This window comes from Leptosomus discolor, chromosome 17 (genome assembly GCF_034619465.1).
Source record: "Leptosomus discolor isolate bLepDis1 chromosome 17, bLepDis1.hap2, whole genome shotgun sequence".
Classification (NCBI taxonomy): Eukaryota; Metazoa; Chordata; class Aves; order Leptosomiformes; family Leptosomidae; genus Leptosomus; species Leptosomus discolor.
The window spans coordinates 399,251-410,951 of NC_141407.1; positions in this window are offsets into that span (position 1 = coordinate 399,251).

The following is an 11,701-nucleotide window of genomic DNA, read 5'->3' on the forward strand; positions in this document are numbered from 1 at the left end:
ATGTGCTCAGTGGAATTGTGGCTGTATAAAGCTGAATGAGAAGAGAATCAGCATGTAGGTATCAAACGTGGTGGACAGATGTCCCCTTCAGGATTCTTCTGTTTCAGTGGTAGGGGATATCACCTCCAGCTTTTCTTCAGTCACCTGCAACAATCTGGCAAACTCGACTGCAGAAAAAGCAGTCTTTCTGCTACCTAGGAGAGATATTCTACCGTTATACTTCAACCCTGTGTGAAGAAGGGACATCCGTTCATTGCTTGAAAATAGGACTTGGAGGCAGCTCCTCAGTAAAATTTAAGCCAAATATAGTTTCTGCCCTTCTGAAATATTTTGAAGGGAAGGAAAGAAGCGGAGGACTGTCATACTAAGAACTTCTACCTTCATGTTTTTATAAAACTCGTGGGTCACTGCCCTTGTTTTTCACCTGGACAGCTGCATCTAAAGGCCTGTAAGGCTCGAGAGATTAAATGCATTGCAAGTATAAGAGCGGAAAGACACCTAAAGACAGCATAACCTGGATTCCATCTTTCAGTTTTTAAGAAATGCTGAATTTTGGTAATGACATTACATAAGGTAAATTAGGAGTTATTTTTTGGTATCCATCCAAACCTTCCTGGGTAAGATGTGATTTGACCTAAAGAGGAGACAGGCTCAAGAAGAAAACCAGACATGCAAAATTGTTTGGCTGTTCTTGCTTGCTCTGATAAATACCACGGCCGGAGCTAGGGTAGCTTCTCTGAAAAGATGACTGTATTTATCATGCTATCAGATGTTTACTAAAAAGAATTATGCTCTTACTCAGTGGTATTGTAATAGAGGACATAAATTAACACAGTGTTTTGGAACTATGCATATTTTTTTCAGCCAAACATTTGGCCTGCGGCCCAGATAACAATGAGGTTTAGGGCAAAGCTGTGCACTCTGAGTAACCCATGGGATCAACAGCTCCCTTTCCCAACACACATTTTATTTTTACCTTTCCATTCTGTCTCTTCCTTCCCAATTGGAAAAGCAAAATTGAGACAGTAATGAAAACAATGAGACACAATACATTGATTCAAGGATTCCAAGTGCTCCTTGCCCATATACATCTTCCGTGTCCTTTTTGGTCATCAAAATGCCTTTGAATTAAGGAGGAGCTTAGAGCAATGCTCTCAGGCAAGAGAAAGAGAGACCATGTGAGGTGGAAAGATGGGTCTGCAAGACAGGGACAACTTGGAAAGCCATACTCTAAGACTGCAAAACCTCTTTCTTCAGTGAAAAGATACATACTGATCATTTCCTCATTGGTTACTGCCATCACACACAAGGCAACTCGCTTCTCCTGTTCCGGCGTAAAACTGGCCAGTTTTTTTTTCCTTCTCTTTTAGGGCTCAAACTGGCAAAGTGCATGTTAAGGTTCAAGGCCTTGAGAAACTCTGGAGCAACTGGAAAGTTCTCCTGGGTTATAGTATCATTTACTGATAGAGCTTTACCTCTGCTGATGCCCCTATTACTGTCCACAAAGTCAGACTCCTCTGCTTACGGATTTGTTAAGAGCAGTCTTCTAAAGGACACACTCCCTTGGCCTTTAGGGACCAGCATAAAACTCGCATACAGTGCCCGTGTTTTCAGGAGACTAAGACTCTGGCTGGTTGCCAACACAAGTGAGAAAAGGATAATGGATCTTATCCCTTTGAAGAACAGACACAATATAGCAGCCTTTCTCCTCCATCCCCTTTGAAGTACACGACAACACAGAGGAGATAATGAAAAAGACGGAAATTTAATGTGAATGCACCTAGGAGTAATCAAAAAAAGATCCTCTTCTGCAATTTGACCAGAAAAGCACACCCTTCTCGAAGGAAGGAACTCCCATCTAAAAGGAAGTTCATTCAGAGTGAGGGAGGTCATGAATGTGCAGCATACGGCATATGCTACACCTGTTCCTTATACAGACACTCATGGGGTTAAGAGAGATGATATGGTTGATCTAATCTAATGGTACACTGTGGCCAAGACGGAAAGCCAAGTCTCCTGTTACCATCCTCACTCCCACTGTTTGTGTCATGCCATTTCTGGGTTCATCAGAACACTTCATGAGGCAATTCAATCATTCAACCCAACAGAAAACCAGTCCAAGCAAAAAAGAAATGGATTTGCCCTCTTCTGGGCTAGTAAGCTCAGTCAGCAACGGACAGAGCAGGAAAGAACTGGTAGCACTGAGAGTGGCACTGAGAGTGGCGACTGGAAAGGAAGAAGACCACTCTCACTGGGCAGCAGTGTGTGGCTAGTCTGGTTCTTGGCATGCAGTAAGACTACCCTTGAATGGAATCAGTTCCTCAGTCTCACTCTTCACAAAGCATGCTGATTAATTAGTGCACAGCAAATTTGTATCATACCTTATTGCGCAGTAACTTCCAATGGCAGACATAGCTCTTCTCACGCTGGCAAAGCTTCATAAACCAATAGGGCAGCAGGGATCAATGCCAGCAGGGAAGCTGTCTCTGCTTTGACAGGGAAAAAAAAAAATCTAAGAAGAGATGCTTTCTTTCCAGAAAGGCAGTGAGACACAACTGCTGTATTCTCTCATAGGTACCCACTGGGGTGAAAAATGTTTTCCCTGTGGGAATGCTGCTTTCAGCAAGGTGTCAGAGAACAATGCTGTCACCAGCCCCAGCCACATATGATTTCCATGTCTCTTTCTATCTTTTCTTCTCACATAGTTACTTGTGCGCTTTATCTGGCTGGAGCAGGGCCATTTATCTCCTATGGTACATTGCTTCCCAGGTCAAGTCTGCCTCTCCCTTCCCCCTTCTCTCCTCAACAGCTTGAAAAACATACCTTAAATTCTGTAAAGTAATCGAAGGCCTTGTTCTCTGCCATCAAAAGAGTCTAAAGGGCTTGCTGTGAAAGATGCTGGACAGTTCTGGTACTGGCAACCTCCGTACTCCTGCCAGCCAAAATTCTGCTCGTGACGAGACTAAGACTATATCTCTCCACTACCGCTCTCTTCTGCCACTGCCAAAAGAGGAGTGAGAATAAAGCAGGATCCTCAGGGTCTCTGTACTGAAAGCAACTAAGGAGCAAAGAAGTGAGAATAGAAGCTGAAATGAAGGACTGAAGAGCACGCAGTAGGAGGAATGGATATGTGTGATTTGTGGTGTTGTATGAGCACCTGGAGTTTCAGTATGCCTGGGTCTATCCCATCTACACTCCACTTACTCTTAAACTGGGCTGTGAGAATAAATTTAGTGTTGCCTGCAGATGTGTAACCACTTCTCATACTGTACCTTTTCCGCTTGGCAAGAAAGCACTATCTCTAGCTAAAAGCTGAAAGTAAAGCTGTCTCTGTTTTTTGTGCACAGACTGACAGGTCAGTCTGTGTTGCTTCCCTCTGGTGAGGAAACTCCTGAGAGTATTGAGTCATTGGTTTCCTGCCATTGCTGGGGCAGAGCAGAAGCACAGTGTCTGACCTCAAAGAGGACTCAGTTCAGGGCTCCTACTTCTGCAACATTAATGACTGAATTTTGCAGATACTGACATTTCACCTCAGCAAATGGTAGTCTGACAAGGACTGGCAAATAGGGAAGCTCAGAGAGGAGCCAACACATACCTGATTCCCACAGAGTCTGTTGTCTTCCTGCAAACAGATGACCTTCACAGACAGCCAGGTGGCAAGCACGTGGGAACACTTGGAATTTTTAGAGGAAAAATGTGGCAGGCTTTTTTTTTGCAGCAGGTATTTGCTCATCCTCTTGCTGACTCTCCATTTCCCAATTACCTGCAAAATGCCTTCTTTTAGAGAAGACTCCCATAGAAAGGTTTACTGCACGAGTGTTTACTGTTTAAGAGTTTCAGTCCAGAGCAAGTATGTCACAAATTCTGTCCCTTCTGGCAATCGGCCCTTAGCAAAAGATTTCTCTAATGTTTAAACTGAATGGCGGCATGCGTGTGCATTTCGTACTGACAAGTAAGAGGTTACGGCTGTCGGGGGCAGTTTGTTCATGAGCCAGCCAATTTTGTAGCAAGGATGCATTGGATCTGCGATGGAGGAACATTATGGTTTCTATTCCTCTGACAAACGTGCACGCTTCAAATGATGCCAGTCCTTCCTCAGCTTATCCTAGTGCTCACTGCAATTTATATGCCAAAACCATTGCTATTCCTCTCCCTGGCATCCCAGCTGGGAGAGCTCTGGGAAGGGAGAGAATCAATTTTCCTGGCAAGAAGTAGGTCACATGGCAGCATGTTTTGCCCATTTTTTCTCTGCCAAGCCCCATCCTAACATACCCTTGTCCTCTGCCGATTCTGATAGGCTGGTCTTTTTCCAGAGTGGACTGGGAAACTAGCTAAAAAAATAAAACAATCAACCAGCTTCTGCTCAATGCCAGATGCTGTGCTTTGTAAAAATGGCTCAGGTGAGATCCTGCTGGCCAAGTCAGTAGGAGATTTGCCAGTGGTGTACAGGATGCCACATCAGGCTTTTCCAGCAAGAAGCAGTCTTGGAATTTATTACAGAAAGTATCCTTTCATACTAACAACAACCACCCGCAAGATTTGGTTCCAAAGGAGTCCAAAATGCAGTGTACAGACTGGATGTAGAGGTGTAATGGATTAAGGATGGGAAATGTTTCTTTCGGATTCATTTTCAAGACAGCAGTTTTCCTATTTTTTTATGCCAGGCCAGACACTTCAAAAACTACAGGCATAACTGCTTCATGCTGTAGCCTGAATCGCTTCAACCATTCTGTCAGAGACATCCTCCCTGCACTAGTAATTTTCATCCCTCCTCTACCTCAGTTCACCTATATGCAGAATACAGCTAATAACATCCCCTCAAGTAAAGCACCTTCCATTGACTGTCTTGCTGAATATCGTGGTCAGCTGTTTTGGTCGTGGACTATTTTTTACCCCATGAATTACTGGGCAGCATCCAGCATAACTGGGAACTCTCAGTACTCCTATAATAAAAGAAGTACTTGTAACACTGGCACCATTCGTAAGGCAGCATGCCATCCTAACCACCAGCTTAACCCATCAGCTCTCGGCACATTCCCAGGTTTAGGCTTGGAATCTTGATGACTATGACAGACCACCAGGATACATGTCCAGCTGTTAGGATGTGCTTCTTTCCCCTTCCTCTGACAGGTACCAGGCTACCAGAGTCTAAGCAGCAACCTGCAAGATGGCTCAAGGCTTCCACTGGGAGACCATTTCCTATGCCAGCAAGCAGTGCCTGGCATCTTCCATGGCTCACTCCTGCTCACTGTCATTTGTATTCCAAAATTAAGCCTCAAAATTAATGAGGAGATTAAGTTAGAGAATAAGATTCAAAGTTCTAGGTTGCTGCAAACAAGACACCTTGGATTAATCAGCATACATGTTTAAAACAGATTATAATGACTGGTGGTGTCAAAGTGGAGCTGAAAAATACAGTTTATAAAAGCGCTGGATTAAGCAGGCAGCTTCATGGCATCAGGCAAAGCAGAGGGAATAACTGCATCACTGAAAAGCATACACGTCTGCTTAACTCTGACTCAAAAAGATGCATATGCCTGTGTCCAAATTTGCATCTGATTGGCTTTGTTCTTAAAAAAGATACTCGAGTGTTTTGCTGTACTTCAGCATGACACAAGAAACAGGCGTGCAGTACCAAAGCAAGCACAAGCCACATCAATGCACGTGCAAAAGACCAAAGGCTTTGCACTTATTGTGTGAAATATGATTATTACCAAAAGGCAAGTGCACATGCAAAAAGATTTCTAGTGCACTCAATGTGATTTGCCAGTGTGTCGCATGCTGATCAACACAGCACACTGCAGTCCTAATTCTGGAGTCCTTAAAATCAACTGTGCACTACAGCTGCATATGATAAGTGCTTCACTGTCGGATTTTCCTTACTTCAGATTTGTTCCTCTTTGGACATCTTTCTAAGTTGGTTTTATTTTATGAACTGTTTTAGTTGCTTGAGTCTCTTTTCATTCATGTTAGCAGACCAGTCAGAGCAGGGACTAGCAATGGGGCTCTGGTCTTCCCTATGACACTGACTTTCCAGCAATCATTGGGCAAGCTACTGAAACTCTGGGACTACTGAGGATTAAAGGCGCTTTATGCTCTCCTGCCAAAACTGGGGTGACAGGAAGTGGATGTGACTTCAGTTTGCTGTAAAGTTTCTTTTGCTTGTGAAAAGGGCATTTCTAGGTCTCCCTCTCTCCCTGCCTCCATTTATCCAGGTCCCTGTTGATTGTGGGAAGTGTGGTGGGTTTCCACTAGCGCTTTTGTTGTATTTTCTTCCTCTGGTTGAGGAAAGGAAGTGATGGAGCACCTTGGTGGGCACTCAACAGCCAGCCAAGGTCAACCCATGGCAGTTTGCTTCTGCTGGGCTCTCTGTTCCTGTTTTTTCCTTCTTGCATGTTTCTTGTACCCCATCGCTTTTGAAAGTTTCTACCTCTCCGTTCCTGTCTTTTAACTTCTCACTTAAGTCTCTTGAACCCAGTCGCTTTTTAAATTTTCTTGCAACCTCTCTCTTGCTCTCCCCCTCCCTGACCTAATTTTAATTTCTTGCCTATGTTTCTCTTCTCCTGTTGTTTTTCACATTTTTGCCTGCATCCCTTTACGCAGGTCCATATACCTATTCTTTTAATTCTTGTACCCTTTCACATTTAAAATATTCTTTCTGCTTTTCCCTCTGTCCATCTCCCTGTCTCTAGTTCTTAATTCTTCCCTCTGTGTCCTCTACCCAACCACTTCTTCAGTTTTGCTTCTTCCATCTGTCACCCTGCCCCCATGTGTTATTTCTTGCCTGTGTTTCCCGTACTCCATCGCTTTTTGAAATATTTGTTCTACATGTGTTTCTATTTGGCTCCCTGTTTCTATTTTTAATTTCTTGCCTATGTTTCTTTTCCCCTGTTGCTTTAGAATTTGTCCCTGGCCCTTGTTTTGCCTCTGTCTCGTCAGTCCCTTCTGCCTCACTCCCCATCTCTCCCATTTGTCTCTCAGTCCCTATTTTCTGGTGCAATCTCTCAGCTCTCCTCTCTACACCCTTGTCCCCCTCTCCATCCCTCTCTTGTTCATGGTGTCCCATTTTCTGGCTCCCTCTCCCAATTTCTTAATGCTTTCCCGTGTTTCTTGTGCCTCACTGCATTGCAATTTCTCTTTCTCATTTTCCCTCCCTCTGGCACCCTGTCCCTCCTTTTTTAATTCCTCTCTCTGTCCTGTATGCTCTCACTTAAAAAAAAAAAAAAATTCTTCCTCAATTTTCTTCTATCCACCTCCCCAACCCTATTTTTAAATTATTTCTGTTTCTTGTACCCTGTTGCTCTTAAAGATTTCTATCTACTTTTATCCCACATCCTGTCTTTATTTTTTAATTATGCCTTATCTTTCCTTACCACCATCCTTTTAAATTTTTCTTTCTCTGTCTCCATTTTTGTTGGCTGTCACTTTCTGTATTTTTATATCTTTCCCCTTTATTTCCCTAATCCCTATTGCTTACACTGTATTTTCTACATCTACTCTTTGCTTTTTGATATCTTAAGTTTTAACTTTTTCTTTTTCTTCAGTGCCTTTGCTTTATAGATTTTTCTTTCTACTTCTCCATTACTATTTTTATTTTTTTCCCTTATTTCCTTAATCCCCATCACTTTTAAAAGTTTCTGTCTACAGACTTGCTTGTCTGTGTTTCACTGTCACGGTTTGGCTGGTCCAGAATCACAGCCCAGCAATGCTCAGCAGGCTGTTAGCAGTTTGAGTCAGCTACAGGTGTAGCCCGGACCATTGTGTCATGCTCAGTATAAAGCGGGAAGGTTTGCTGAGGAAGGGGATCTCCCGCGGGGCTCCTGCAGGGCTCTCTCCTTTCCCTGCTTCTCCTTGCTCCCGAGGACCCCTCTCCTGTCGATCGTGGCTGCTGCACGTTCATTTGGCCCAGTGTAACTTTGCATGCCTCTGTTGGTAGTGGTGCTGTCTCGTTAAACCCGATTTCACTTCGACCCGCAGGTCTCCTCCCCTTTTCTCGACGCCCCTCCCTGGCTAGTGAGGGGTCATCGGGGGACAGGGCAGCTGTTGCCGTGTAGCCCCGGACACGGGCTGGAGGGGCACGTTCGCTGCCTTTTCTGTCCATCGCCCCCGGATTTCCTCAGAGCCCGCGCTTCTTAAATGGGCTTTCTGCGCGTTTCAGTTCGCTTTGCGGCGCTCTGCTGCCACCATGCGGCCAAGGGCAGGTACTGCAGCCCCGACCCGCGCATGCGCGGTGTCGCTCGCTGTTTCCACGCTGCCGTTCGCCCGCAGCGGCCATGCGAGACCGCGGGGGCTGCCTGGCGCCGTCTGCTGCCTCCCGGTAAGGCAGCCCCGCTGCCGCTCCGCGGGCGCGGGGCCGGCGCTGCCGTTCTGCCCCTCGCCCTCTGCCCGTTCGCGCGCCGGCTCCGGCCCCTCCGGCGCGTCGGTGGTGGGCGGGGCAAGCGCGTGCCGGGCAAACGCGTGCCCGGCAGCAGCACGGCGGCGCGCCGGGGGAGGGCCGAGGCCACCGGTGAGGCGAGCGAGTCATCCCTTTCGGCGGGTGCGCGGGGTCTCCTGGTCGGCGGCGGCCCGGAGGTGCCGTCCCGCTCCCTTCTCCCGCCCCTGGTGCGCGTGCTTTGGCGCTGCCCAGCGGTGCTCCCGCCCGCCCAGGGGTGTGTCTTCCATGCTCCCCCCGCCCGGCAGGGGGCGCGCTTTGCCGCATCCCCCCGTCCTGGTGGGCGCGTGTTCCTGCATCCTGTCGCGCCGCCGGAAGCGTCACTTCCGCCTCTCTCCCCGCCCCTCCGGGGCGCGTGGCTTCCTGCACTCTCCGGTGCACCGCCCGGCAGTGCGAGTCGCGGCAGGAGCGGCGCGGTCACCGAACGTTGCGGGGCTGGGGCTGCGGCTGGGGCTCTTCTGGCTCGGGCTCCGCCGGGGGAGCGGGTGAGTGGGGAGCGGGCGATCGACCGGTGGGTCCCGGGGAAAGCCGTGAGGCGGGCGGCCAGGCCGGCGGGGCCCGTGTCGGAGGCGCGGAGCGGGGGGGGGGCTGCGGGCGGAGCCGCGCCGTGTGGGAAGGAGCGGGGGGGAGCCGCGCCGTGGGGGGGAGGGTGGGGAGGGCGATGTCCCCGCAGGGCCGGAAGCCGGGCAGGCGCCTCTCGCGACACGGCGGGAGCGGCGGTCCCGGGGCGCGGCGCTGCCGGGCTGCCCTGCCGGTGCGCCGGAGCGGGCCGGGCGGTGCTCGCCGGTGTCTGGGGCGGGGCGGCGGGGCCTGCTCGGTGCCGGGCAAAGGGGACGGAAAGGGGCCGGCTGGGGCTCCAGGGGGCCCTGCCCGGCCCCTCGGGCAGAACCTTGCTCGGTCTTCTCGCCGCTGGCCGGGCGACCTGACCAAGAGGTTCCTGTTCCGCCGCCTCTTCCCGGCGTCGCGTTCCGCGTCCCACGAGGGAGATCCCGCGCGGGCGGATGCGGTCGGTGCTTGGGCGATGGCCCACGTGGGGCTGGGGGAGCGCGGAGGGGCCAGGGCGAGTGGAAGGGCCCCGCCGCCCCTCCCCACCCAAGCCCGGGGCAGAGAAGCTGGGGACAAAACGCCGTTAATGGAGCACGGTTCGTTCCCCGGGAGGTCTCTTGGGAGTCGAGAGTGTTTTTTTTTTCCGGGCCGAGGAACAGACTTTCCTCCGTGGTAAGTGCAGAGCTGCCTGTTGCCGCCTTGAGAGTTTCTCTTCTCGTGGTTCACCCTGATTTTATGGGTGGGGTGGAGATGGCTTTTTATTTTTAGATGCCCGAGTACATTGTCAGTAACCTGTGGTGTGAGGACAGTGAACTCTTGAGCACCTAGATGCCGGTAGAAATGTAACCAAAGACACAGGATGGACAGTGATGTTTAAACTTGGTTTATAGTCGATTTGGTTTTTTCATTAGAGTGTTGATGACTGCTTGTCCTGTGGTTCAGTCCACATGCTATTCCGTGGAGCCCTCAGTCTGGGACTTTTATGTGTTAAAAAAAAAAAAAGCTTGTCCTTCAAAAAAAAGAACTAGTCCTTCGTAGGACTGAGGTATAGACTTGGGGAGTCTCTTAAAGACGTGATCAGAATTAAAGCTGGATTTCACTTAACGTTGCTGCTGTTTGTCTTTGCTTTTGTTACTGTCCCCACAGCTCCGTCATGATTGGGAGCTCCGAATCATGCCCTTTTTTTTTTTTTCCAATTTGTAATGCCTTTCTCCCCCCTGCCCCTCTCCTAGGACTGTAGCGTACAGACCCTTCATTTAAACGTTAGTTTGTTTCCTCACAATTGAGTTCTGATGATTGAAATCACAGAAATTACACCTGTCTGTCTTACAGATTCGGAGTATTTCTGAACATGTACCCTCACAGACAAATGCTGTGGGGATACGCATCTTCTGCACTTCATCCTCCAGCAGGACAATCCGCCGAGACGGGGACGAGCTGTGAAGGGGCAGTTTCTGCAAGGAGGCGGTTGACAAGGACAGGTGGGTCGCTGTACATTTTAAGGATAGTATTCGATTTGGGATGTCTAGGGTGAGGAAACCCTGGCTCTGTGTAGGCTTGAGAAAAGGTGCGTAGTTATCTGTGTCGATCTAAGGAAGGGAGTTCTGGTGAGACTGAAGCTGCCAATGAGTCAGAAGGAGGAAAAAAAAGAAAAAAAAAAAAAAGGCAGAAAGCACCCAGTTTTCTATGAAAACCAAAATCTCTAGTGGCCTGTCTCAACAGCTGTACCAAAGATGATGCAAAATGCTTTTTCCTCCACTCGGTTGTAGTCATTGCAAACCTTCGCCGAAATAGGAAGCTTTTGATTCCTAGCCCGCTTTGTGCTAAAAGGTGGCTTGTTTTTTTTTTTTTTCCTCTCTCAGCAGACTATCAACTGGCATCATTTCACCATGGTGACCCTTTCTTCTGCCCTGGAGGTACAAGACTGGCCCAGAGGATCCCGAGTGGCCTGCAAGGACAAGGTACATCTGCCCCGTGCGTCTGCATTTTTCCCCAGGTACTTGTAGTACGGACTTTAAAGTGAACGTGAAGAACGTGCCAGCTCTCCTTCTCTAGTTTTGATAGGAAGTGCTTCAGCAGAAACACTCAAAATAAGATCTGTTCTGGAGCACGTTGTGCCTGTGTGAAGTGTACTCCCCTCCGTTTATTTGCTCTTCCTGAGAGCGTGCGTAGCTTTCTGTTTTGTGTGCTTGCTGAGAAACGATTCTGTGAGAATCGTGTGGTGCTGAAAGGGGAAAGAAACTGTGTGTCAGAGTTTGGATGTTCTGAAGAAATGGACTGTGTTCCAGATAAAAGCTTTCTCCTTTTTCAGTCCTTAAGTGTTTAAAATATCTCATAGGGGTACGTGAAAACCTGACTGAGATACTGACATCTGTACTAAGAGCAATCAAGGTCGTGGGTTGGGGTTTTTTTTGTGTTGTGTTGTTTTGTTTTGTTGTTTGGGTTTTTTTTGCTTGTTTGGTGGGTTTTTTCCCCCCACCTCTCTCTGGCAAATCTTCCAGTCCTGTTTGGTAGCCTTAAGCATTGCAGAACTGGGTAGTTGATTTCTGCATTGTGTCGTCATCCCTGTCCGTCATCGTCCCGTCCGTGTGTGTGTCGCGTGTGTGTGTGTCCCCCAAAGTAAAATAGTATGGGGATCTCTTATCTTACTAATTTTTTATAAGTTTCATTTCTGATAGGAAAAAACCCCAAACAGTTCATGTTGTGTAATATACAAATGAACTT